Source organism: Balaenoptera ricei, chromosome 15 (assembly GCF_028023285.1).
Source record: "Balaenoptera ricei isolate mBalRic1 chromosome 15, mBalRic1.hap2, whole genome shotgun sequence".
NCBI lineage: Eukaryota > Metazoa > Chordata > Mammalia > Artiodactyla > Balaenopteridae > Balaenoptera > Balaenoptera ricei.
In genome coordinates this window covers 67,536,222-67,548,309 of record NC_082653.1, presented here as the reverse complement: position 1 = coordinate 67,548,309, position 12,088 = coordinate 67,536,222, and the positions used below count along the sequence as shown (strand labels likewise).

Genomic DNA, 12,088 nt, shown 5'->3' with positions numbered 1-12,088 from the left:
GGAATTTGAAGGACCCCCGCAGGTGAGAGGAGCGGAGCAGCCAGGCGGGACCTGCCAAGGGCCGTGGGAAGGATGAGGACGGGAAAGGCTTCCAGTAGGGCGATGTCTAGCGGGGGCTGTTTAAATAGTTCGTGGTGGGGTTTGTGACCTAACCACTTACCTATGCCCCAAAGAGTTCTTCAGTGAAAGCCTCCTTGGACTGGAATGGTGTACGTGACCAAGTTCTCCCATGGAACTGGAGGGAGGGCTGAGTGTCCAGGTGAGCCCCAGGCAAACACAGAGAAACAGGTGTGTGCAAGCAGGCCAGAGACAGACACAGTTATCTGGGTATGCATATGGGAATATATACATTTTTCCTAACAAGAGTGGACTCATCTATTTCTCCTTTCTACTCAACACTAGGTTGTAAACATGTTTCTGTGGTCAAGGCCACCTGTCATTTGTAATGCCTTCTTTGGTGAGCCTTTTTGGGGTTGTGGTAAAAGCTGATATTTACAGGGCATTTTTTGTGTGTCAGGTACTGTGGTAACTGCTTTACAGACATTATCTCTTTTAATTCTCATCACAACCCTCTTACTGTCCTCACTTCATACACAGAAAGACTGAGGCCGGTTAAGTGACTCTCCCAAATTTACATAGTAAGTTGCAGAATTTGACCCAGGTCTAGGTATATACTGACCCCTTTAATGTCCTGTCTGTAAGCCTTGCCTCTTCAGTTTTTGTGGCCCCTAAAAATTCAGATCCCGTTGGGAGAGTGAAGTCCTTCAGCTTACCAGCTGCAATGGCCCCTGCAGGGAGAAGGTTCAAGTTTATGAGGCTTGGGGAGTGGGTGACATTCAGGCAGCATCTCATAAGGTGGTGAGGGGAATGAAAAAAAAGAAATGGTCCTGAAACCCATCACTGAGTGTTTTAACTTTTTGGTCTCTGTACTACAAGTTTCAGAAAATATCAATACAAGATCTAGAAGATATAATCATTTTGGTTTGAAGTATTGGCTCCTTTAGTCACCTTGAGAAAACTCCTCTGGCTTTTGGCAAAAAACAAAATTGCACCTGAAATTTTGACTGTGGGAAAGTTGGGCAAGGACAAAGAGTCCGAGCTAGTCTGTCCAAGCCCAAAGCCAGACCAAAAAAAAAACAAAAAAAAACACTGCTCTACTTATAGCTCTGTGACCCTGCGCAAGTTATTTAGCTTCTCTTTTTTCCTCTTTAATCTCTTCTGTGCATGAGCATCTTGATTTGTCTTCAAGGAACCAGTCCACCCTATTCTCAGTTCATGAAAACTGCCCTCCCCACTCTCCTGGCTCTAAGATTGGACATATGATTAGACCTGGCCAATCAGCATATTCCATCCCTTTTGCCCCATTCATTGGTTCTGGGATGAGTATGTAACCCAAGCCAAGCCAATGAGATACTAATCTGGGTCTTTTATAGAAACCATTTAAAAAGAGAATCTCTTGGAAGCAACCTAAATGTCTATCAGCAGATGAATGGATAAAGAAGATGTGGTATACATATATACATATGTGTGTGTGTGTGTGTGTGTGTGTATATATATATATATATATATATATAATGGAATATTACTCAGCCATAAAAAAAATGAAATAACACCATTTGCAGCAACATGGATGGACCTAGAGATTATACTACTAAGTGAAGTAAGTCAGACAGAGAAAGACAAACATCATATGATATCACTTATATGTGGAATCTAAAAAAAAATGATAGAAATGAACTTATTTACAAAACAGAAATATACTCACAGACATAGAAAACAAACTTAGGGTTACCAAAGGGGAAAGGGGGGAAGGGAAAAATTAGGAATTTGGGATTAAAAGATACACACTACTATATATAAAATAGATAAACAACAAGGACCTACTGTATAGCACACAGAGCTATATTCAGCATCTTGTAATAACTTATAATGGAAAAGAATCAGAAAAATAATATATATGTATATGTGTAACTGAATCACTTTGTGTGCACTTTCTGTAACAGTTGTGTTAGTTTCAGGTGTGCAGCAAAGGTATATATATATATATATATATATATATATATATATATATATATTCTTTTCCATTATAATATTTACAAAATATAGAGAGCTCTTATAACTCAAATAATAAAAAGATAACTCAATTTCAAAATGGGCTAAAGATTTGAACAGACAGTTCTCCAAAGAAGATATATAAATGGCCAATAAGCACATGAAAAAGATACTCAACATTATTAGTCATTAGAAAAATGCAAATCAAAACTACATCCACTAGGATGGCTATGATCAAAAGTCAGATAATAACAAGTATTGGCAAGGGTGTGGAGAAATTGGAACACTCATACACTGCAAGCAGGAATGGAAAATGGAAAACAGTTTGGTCGTTTCTCAAAAAATTAAACATGGGGTTACCATACAACCTAGCAATCCCACTCCCAGGTATATACCCAAGAGAAATGAACACATGTCTGCACAAAAACATACGCACAAATGTTCATAGCAGCATTATTCATAATAGGCAAAAGGTGAAAAAAACCCAAATATCCATCAACTGATAAATGGATAATTAAAATGTGTTATACCCATACAATAGAATATTACTCAGCAATAAAAAGGAATGAAGCACTGATAAATGCTAAAACATGGATAAACCTTAAAAACAGTATGCTAGGGCTTCCCTGGTGGCACGGTGGTTGAGAATCCGCCTGCCAGTGCAGGGGACACGGGTTCGAGCCCTGGTCTGGGAAGATCCCACATGACGCGGAGCAACAGGGCCCGTGAGCCACAACTACTGAGCCTGCGCGTCTGGAGCCTGTGCCCTGCAACGGGAGGGGCCGCGATAGTGAAAGGCCCGCGCACCGCGATGAGGAGTGGCCCCCGCTTGCCACAACTAGAGAAAGCCCTCGCACAGAAACGAAGACCCAACACAGCCATAAATAAATAAATAAATAAATAAAATAAATAAAGTAACTATTAATTAAAAAAAAACAGTATGCTAAGTGAAAGGAGCCAGACACAGAAGGCAACAGATTATATGATTTCATTTATACGAAATGTCCAGAATAGGGAAATCCTTAGAGACAGAAAGTAGATTAGTGGTGGCCCACAGCGAGGAAGGGAGTCTGGGGGGAATGGAGAGTGACTACTAAAGGTACAGTATTCCTTTTTGGGGGGATGAAGATATTCTAAAATTGATTGTGAGGAGGGCTGCACAATTCTGTGAATATTATAAAAAACAATGAACTATACACTTTAAAGGGGTGTCTTGTATGGTACGTGAAGTAAATCACGATAAAGCTGTTACCCTCAGAAAAGGGCTCCTGGCATCCTCGCGGTGCTTCAGGGTGTGGCAGCAGAAGAGAGGTCACCAGGAATGGTGCTCTAGCCCAATCTAGGTATGTGGCTTCTCCCAACTTCCAGGGATGGGTGTAATCCTGCCACGGGCTCAGGGGGGGTTGGAGAACTGCTCTAGACACACATGCCAAGGGAATGAAATGCTTCCCAAGCGCTAGCTGCTCGGATTCCCTGTCCACAGGAGGCCGTGTCTGTGGGAGTTTAAGGCAGTTTTAGGTTCACAGCAGAATTGAGTGGAAGGTTTGGAGATTTCCCATATCCTTCCTGCCTCCACACAAGAATAGCCTCCCCCATGATCAACATCTCACACCAGAGTAGTGCATGTGTTACAATTAATAACGAACCTACACTGACACATCATAATCACCTAGAGTCCACAGTTTATATTAAAGTTCACTCTTGGTGGTGTACATTCTGTGGGTTTGGCCTAATTTATAATAATATGCATCAACTGTTACAGTAACATACACAGCAGTTCCACTACCCTAAAAATCCTGTGTTTCACTTGTTCACCCCCTGCATCCCCCTCCATCCCTGGGAACCACAGTGGGATGTTTTTAAGCAGAAGCTTTAAAAAAAGTCCTTGAAAGTCCTCCTTGGCTCCTTGGCTCAGGAGGTCCAGGGCCTACTGGGCACAAAGCCAACACAGGGCCATTCAATGACCCACCTGTAGCTACAGAAAGACTCACAGAAGCAATGAAATGACCACTCTTCTGTCTTTTGGATAGTGTCTTTCTTCCTTTCTCTTGCACAAGGCAAACCCCAGGATTAGGGTGGGGCATGTGTGGGCCTCTAGTTGCCCCTACGTCTGCATAGGGAAAGATCTGGAAGGATACAGCTAAACTGTTACTCATTATAATGAGTTGTGGGATTCAGCTGTGAAGGAGGAAGGTGGTGAAGAAGAGAACTCCCTTTAACTTTATACAGAAGATTTGACATTTGAAAAAAAATTTACAAAGAGCATGCATTACATTATATTTCAAATCTAAAAAGACAAAAAAGCACCTTCCTTTACCAAAGTGTTGACAGAGCTTAACTGGGAGGAGAAATTAAAGGTGATTTTATTCTCTTATTTGTGCTTTTCTTTCTCAGCTTGGAGTTTCAACAAGGAACACGTATTTATTATTTTAGCAAAAGTTATTTTTAACTGTTACTTAAAAAAAAAAGAAAAGAAAAGAACAAAAACTAAACAGAGCCCAGTTGCCCTGGTTTCTGTAGCCTCCCCACCCTTGCCTGCCTGGGCCTAGGTTTTGCATAGGAACTGCCCTCCCAGCCTCAACCTTAAGGCATAAATCACTAGGAAAGCCGAGTCAGCACTACTGCAGAAGTCTGCAGGGAGACAGGCCTGCTCGCTGGAGCAGATGAGCTCATGGCCTTGCTTCCACTGGATTTTTGTCCTGGTGAAGCACCTCTGTCATGCAAGTTCTGAGCAGCTCTGCTTCTCCCGAAAGACCTGATTTTTGCCTGATCTGGCCTAGTAGGTGTTGGATAAATGTTTACTTGAATTAAATTATTAGAGACAGAGAGAGTTGGGAGGGGAAGGGTCACATTACAGAGTCCAAACTCATACTACTCGTCGCACGACAGGCCAATAAATTGAGAGACGAGGTATTGGGGCAAGGAATAGCAACTTTATTTGGAAAGCCAGCAGACTGAGAAGGTGGTGGACTGGTGTCCCAAAGAACCATCTTCCCCAAGTTAGAATTCAGGCTTTTATATTAAAAGGGGAGGGGGTGTGGTTAGTTGTTGTAAATTTCTTGGTGCTGGAATACTTTGTTCTCTCAGCTGTCCACATGGGTCAGGTCACGATGTTCCTGTAAACCTCCAACAAGACAAATGTTCTTTTCTGTTCTGCAACTTTTTCTCTCTATATGAATGGAAAAGTGTTAAGTTTAAAGGTCAGAGCCTTGAGAAGGGAGTATCCTGTATGTTTCAGACTACAGGCAACAATCTTTCACAAAAGGTGCAGTGCCAGTATGACTAAGCACAGGCAACAGAGCACAAAGGTTAGAGCTAAAGGAATAGATTCAATATGGAGTCAGGTTTGTTCTTCTCTGTTACAGTTGCTGCTAGCAAATGGTGCAACTACTGGAGAATGCTTTGAGTCATTTGTCGGGGGGATGACTCAAAGAGATCTCTGCTTCCTTCTTGTGGCCGCAGGGGGTGATCTTTCAGAAGAGCTGAATACAATTAATTCTCGGTGGCAGGAAATGGAAGTTTGTTATGTATTTATTGATATGTATTTGCTCTGAATTTACTGCATTTTGTTTCTATTTTATTTTTTTTTTACAAGGAAAACCACCATTTTGGTTCCCAAGTTTTATTCAAGAACTCACACAAAATATTCCAGATAACTGAGTTTTAATCATCTTCCTCCTCTTCTTCATCTTGATTAATCTGGAAGTAACGCAATTCGTAACTCTCTTTGCTGTTAGCAACTACGCGTAACCAATCAAGTAGATTATTCTTCAAATATTTTTTGGTGAGGTATTTCGAATACCTTTTGGAAAAAGGCACCTCAGAGGTTACAGTAGTCTTGCTTTTGCTTCTTTCGGTTGTTACAACCCCTGCACCAGGATTCCCAGCTTTTCCGTTCACTTTCTCTCCTGAAGAAACTGCTCAAACTTGGCAGCATCTATGATTCCATCTTCTATAGGGTGGGTACAGTCAAGGGTAAACTTCGGGACCTGCTTTTATTTTGCTCCCCTTCGCCACAAACTTTCTCACGGGCGCCATGGAGGCAGCGAAGGCAGAAAGGGCTACTGCATTTTAAAACACACTGAAATACTCTACATAGAAGAACACTGGGTTTTGGGAAGCTAGGGAATGCTGGCTCTGCCTGGGGGTAGCTAACACAAGTTACTCTGCCAATCTGAGCCTCAGTTTCCCCCTCTGTAAAAAGTAGATAAGAGTGATGATTGAGGGAGCCTACACAAGGCAAGGATCTGTAAAAACGTTCAATGATTTTCCTTCCTGGACCCATGATTTTTACATCGCGGTGGCAGGGGCCGGCCATGGGGCCACCCGAAGCTGCAGAGGTTCCCTGAAGTAGGGCTAGAGAGTCCAAACAGGATGGGGACTCGGCCGGCTCCGCGCAAACCCGGGTTCCCGGCGGGACCCGCAGCCCAGCCAGGAGCAAGCGGCAGCGCGACACTGCCCCCACGTGGCCGTAGGCAGTATGCCACGCTCGCGAAAAATCAAATGCAAACATACATGACGATTGAATATTAATATTAACAATTGGGAACTTTGTTTTCCTTTTCAATGCTGCGTCCCGACTGAACTTACTACTGCCGATTACAAGAGCACTTTGACTCCAAAGCCCAAGAGGAAGCCAGGGGTTAATACGCTGTTAACTGGCGCGGTAAGCGTCAGGCTGATATCGCGCATGCGTAAACAGATGAGGGCGGGGCTTAGAGAATGTGAGGCGCCGCGTCATTAGACTAATATAGTAAGAACGGAAGAATTTGTGAGCGGGCGGTAGCGTGGCCGAGTGGTCTAAGGCGCTGGATTTAGGCTCCAGTCATTTCGATGGCGTGGGTTCGAATCCCACCGCTGCCACACCTGAAAGGTTCTCACTTTTCCATCCTTTAACTTCTATATCCTCTCCCAATTACTCTTCACTTTTTCTGCCTTCTGACGGTTTTTTTTTTCCCCACAGTAGAAAATCCCCAGAGGGATCCTTCATTTCATTCACTTTCTCCTTATACAGGAATTTCAACCTGTAAAAGTGATTTCTTCCAGTTCAGCCTTTATTTTTTTTTTAATGGAATGGGGAAGGGAGGGGAAAAGAAGGAAACTGCAGGACAAGCCACCTCACTCCCTAGCCTAGTACACAAACCCACCAATCCCGCTACCTTAAAAAACGAAAACAAAAACGTCTCCCTATTTCCATGGGAAAGCATCCTGAGATACCTTGAAAAGCTCTCAAGAGTCTGTCTGCGCCTTTAATTTAATGCTTCAAGGCCTGAGGCCACCGGGAGTGGGCCCCTTTACCTCCCAAGGACAAAGATTAGGTGGAGGTGATTTTAATCAAGACGTCAGTTAGGAAGGGTCCCTTTCTGGCCCGCTCTGTGTCAGCGGAGAGCCCAGGCTGACTCCATAAATCCCTGTTGGTAGAAACTGTGTCAGGTGACTTTATGGAGGGTCTGGGGTATCAGGAGCCCTGCCCCGCCCAGGTGTATCAGCCTTGAGGTCCCAGCTTCATTGATCCACTTCCTACTTGGTTTTGGTGCTTGTTTATTTACTCATTCAACAACCATTTATGAAGGGCCTACTATGTGCCAGAAATTAAGATCAACCTGAGGCTACAGAGCAAAACAGCAGACATGTCTTGGCCCTCATAGAGTTCACAGCCACTGTAATTTCTTTAATTATACCTGTGAGGAGTGTCATGCAGAATGCGGAAGCTGACCCAGGGACAACGGAAAAAGTGACGTTTAGCTTGGACTTGAAATTGAGAGGTTAGCTAGTGAAGGTGGGAGAGGGGAGTTCCAGGAAGAGGGAACAGCATGTGGAAAATCCTAGAGGCAAAGGAGAGCCTGGTGAGTCTGAGATGCTGGGAAGGTAATTCAGGGCAGCTGGAGAGAGAGCAGCTGGATAAATGGCTAGAGATGAGACTGAAGTGTTAGGCAAGGAGGGCCATGAATGCCAAGTTAAGGCTTTGAACTTGGCCCTGAGGGCATGGGAAACCATCGAAAGCCAGAGGGTGGCATGTTCCAATTTTGGATGTTCCCTCTGGCAGTAGGAATAGGAGGTTCCATTCAAAGCCTACTGTAGTTGTCTAGGAGAAAGGAGAGTGGCTTGTACCATGGTTGTGACAGTGTGTTGGACAGGGAGACGTTTTGGAGGTGGATCTGACAGAACTCAATGACGAAGACATGAAAAAGAAGAACGCATCGAAAGTGATGACCAGGTTTTGGGCTTGAGCCACTGGATGGCTGGCGGTGCCTCTTGTCTCCCTAGGAGGGAACACAGGATGAAGAGGACGTTTGTGGAAACGATGATTTCAGTTTGATCCACACTGAGTTTGAGATTTAGGACATGGGGTTGAGTAGATTGGACATAGAAGTCTGGAGGCCAAGAGAACACTCTGAGCAATTGATACAGATTTGGGAGGCACTGGAGACTGAGGTCATGGGAATGGATGAACTTGCCCAGGAAGAGCACGCAGAGGAAGTAGAGGGACCAAGATGGAGTCCCGAGGACCATCATCCTAAAGGGAATGCAGTGGAAAAGAAGCCAGTGAAGGAGATAAAGAAGGACTGGTCAGAGACACAAGTGGAAGACAGGTCTGTTGTCATATAGATTGTTGTCAATAAGATTATGGCAAGAAGGAGGGAGTAGCCAACTATGTTGAAGAGACTTGGCAAAATAAAGACTGAAAAATATTCTTTGGTTTTATGATTTATGGACAAGGTCATTGATGACCTTGATTAAGCCATTTTGGTGTGAGTTGAAGAGAAGAAATGGAAACATAAGTGTGGACATCTCATCACGAAATCTGGTGAGTGATGGTAGCAGTAGCGGGAGGGGGAATGGGGAGTCAAGAGAAATATTTTTAAGATGAGAGAGACCGGATGGTGTTTTAGATGCCTGGCACTGGGTCTACAAAGGGGAATAGCTTCATCACTCATAATGGAAAGTTTATGAATTCGCCTTACTGGTCCATTCTGACTGGCTATTTCACCTTGAGCTGCCCACAGTAATGACTCTGTTTTCTGCATTTATAATGCTTCTGCTTAGTGTCTCCAAGAAAGCTAGGACCTCTTCCTACTTGCTGTCTCAAAATTAGAACACTCCCTAACACTATACACAAAAATAAACTCAAAACGTATTAAAGACCTAAATGTAAGGCCGCATACTATAAAACCCTTAGAGGAAAACATAGGCAGAACACTCTCTGACATAAATTGCAGCAAGATCTTTTTTAATCCACCTCCTAGAGTAATGAAAATAAAAATAAAAATAAACAAATGAGAACTAATTAAACTTAAAAAAAAGCCCTTGCACAGCAAAGGAAACCATAAACAAGACGAAAAGACAACCTACAGAATGGGAGAAAATAGTTGCAAGCGAAACAACTAACAAGGGATTAATCTCCAAAATATAAAAACAGCTCACGCAGCTCAATATCAAAAAAACAAACAACCCAATCAAAAAATGGGCAGAAGATCTAAATAGACATTTCTCCAAAGAAGACATACAGATGGCCAAAAAGCACATGAAAAGATGCTTAACATCACTAATTATTAGAGAAATGCAAATCACAACTACAATGAGCTATCACCTCACACCAGTCAGAATGGCCATCATCAAAAAATCTACAAACAATGAATGCTGAAGAGGGTGTGGAGAAAAGGGAACCCTCCTGCACTGTTGGTGGGAATGTAAATTGTTACAGCCACTATGGAGAACAGTATGGAGGTTCCTTAAAAAACTAAAAATAGAGCTACCATATGATCCAGCAATCCCACTCCTGGGCATATATCCAGAGAAAACCATACTTTGAAAAGATACATGCACCCCAATGTTCATTGCAGCACAATTTACAATAGCCAGGACATGGAAGCAACCTAAATGTCCACAGACAGAGGAATGGATAAAGAAGATATGGAACATATATGCAATGGAATATTACTCAGTCATAAAAAAGAACAAAATAATGCCATTTGCAGCAACATGGATAGACCTAGAGATTGTCATACTGAGTGAAGTAAGTGAGACAAAGACAAATATCATATGCTATCACTAATATGTGGAATCTAAAAAATGTACAAATGAACTTATTTACAAAACAGAAACAGAGTCATGGATGTAGAAAACAAGCTTATGGTTACCAGGAGGGAAAGGGGGGGGGATAAATTGGGAGATTGGGATTGACATATACACACTACTATATATAAAATAGATAACTAATAAGGACCTATGCATAGCACAGGCAACTCTACTCAATACTCTGTAATGACCTATATAGGAAAAGAATCTAAAAAAGCATGGATATATGTATATGTATAACTGATGCACTTTGTTGTGCACCTGAAACTAACACAACACTGTAAATCAACTATTTCCAATAAAAATTTAAAATAAAATATCTATGAGAAGGTATACAAGAAAAAAAAAAAGAACCTCACGGAGGGTGGGTTATCTGGGCAGCCTCTAAAACCCTCAGGGGCACTTGGTTCCTCTGTTGGGTGAAAGTGCCACCTCCTTTCCCACTGGGTAAAGACACTTGAGAGGAAGGAAGCTTTCTGGCATAGTGACCCATGCTGCCCCCATGCCCAGGGTTTAGACAGTCTACTTTCAGGGGAAGAGGTGACTTAGAGAAATCCAGAGAACAAAGAAATTGATTTTGCTTTTGGGTTTCACAAGCTGAGGTTCGGCGTAGACAAAAGATCTAGAAGATTATGTGAACAGTGAAAACCTGTTTTCCCTGCCCTAAGAACAGATTTCTCAGGATTGGTAGAGAAAGTCAGAGGAGAAGGTGAGTTTACATGCAAGCATGTTACTGAGAAGAAAGAAAGCCCCAAATGGCCTGAGGTTTGTGGATCTGAGACTGAGAAAGATCCCAGAGCTCAACCCAAGCACTGACGTGGCTAAGGTGCAGAAAAGCAGAAATAACCATGTGTCATGTTTAGGCCAGTGGGCCTTGGGCAGGTCCTCCAAATTACCCCGCCTGTAGAGAAGTGACCCCCACCCTCCTCTACTCTTTGAAGTTAGGCAATCCCAGTTTCTTCATTTATAAAATAAGAATAATAAGCCCTATGTAAGGGTGGGCCTGAGAATTAAGTAAGAGCACACAGATGAAAGCTCTTTCAAACTGTCAAGCATTAAACATAAAGGATAAAGCATAAACAAAGCATAAAGATTATTGAGCTTTTAAAAATTATATACACACATGCAAATTCAACATAGCAAACAGGAGCACACATTTTTGAACTGCTTCACGAACTTTCTTAATTGTTCAGCAGAGGACATACTGCTGATGCCCACGCCGTGCGATGGACATGTTGGCCCTAACTAACACATTTGCTCCTCCCCGTCACAGATTTCTTTAGGCTTGTGACGGTTTTCTTCTCTGCTAGGATCCATAGTTTTATCAGCCAATTCCACGTGTGCATATTATGATATATACACAGACGTATTTACCCACTAATATTTTGGTTTCACAATTCATACCAAGATGATAGGGAGGTGCTGTTTCTGTGGAGAGCAGCGCTGGATTAAGAAATTTTGTGATTTAAACATTAAAGATTACGGTGATCACCACTGGCCCCCTCATTAACAAATTGAAGCAATAGTAAAACAAAAAATATGACCAACTAATTTCTAATAATTCCCATTATTACTATATTGGTACTTTTTAGAGAGATCCAATTCTTTAAAAAGGGTGTTTTTTTTTGAGATTTAATTGACATGTAACATTACATTAGTTTCAGCTGTACAACATAATTATTTGCTATATGTATATACTGTGAAACGATCACAATGTCTAGTTAACTTCCATCACCACACAGAGTTCCAATTATTTTTCTTGTGATGAAAACTTAAGATCTACTCTCAGCAACTTTCATTTATACAATACTGTATTATTAACTATAGTTACCAGGCTGTACGTTTCACCCCCATAATTTAGTTACTTTATAACTAACTGGAAGTTTGTATCTTTTGACCACCCTAAAAAAAATTTTTTTTTTCCTTTTTTGATGTCCCTTCTGGTATTGAAGTCTGT

The 12,088-nt window shown here is 42.1% G+C and overlaps 1 non-coding gene and 1 pseudogene across 1 annotated transcript; one reads left to right on the top strand and one right to left on the bottom strand.

Annotated features, from left to right (window-relative positions):
• Positions 1–5,715: 5,715 nt before the first annotated feature.
• Positions 5,716–6,090, bottom strand: LOC132349162 (large ribosomal subunit protein eL22-like; annotated as a pseudogene).
• Positions 6,091–6,833: 743 nt separating this feature from the next.
• On the top strand, positions 6,834–6,915 carry TRNAL-UAG (transfer RNA leucine (anticodon UAG)). Its single transcript has one exon. It is a non-coding gene; the product is annotated as a tRNA-Leu (tRNA).
• Positions 6,916–12,088: the final 5,173 nt, after the last annotated feature.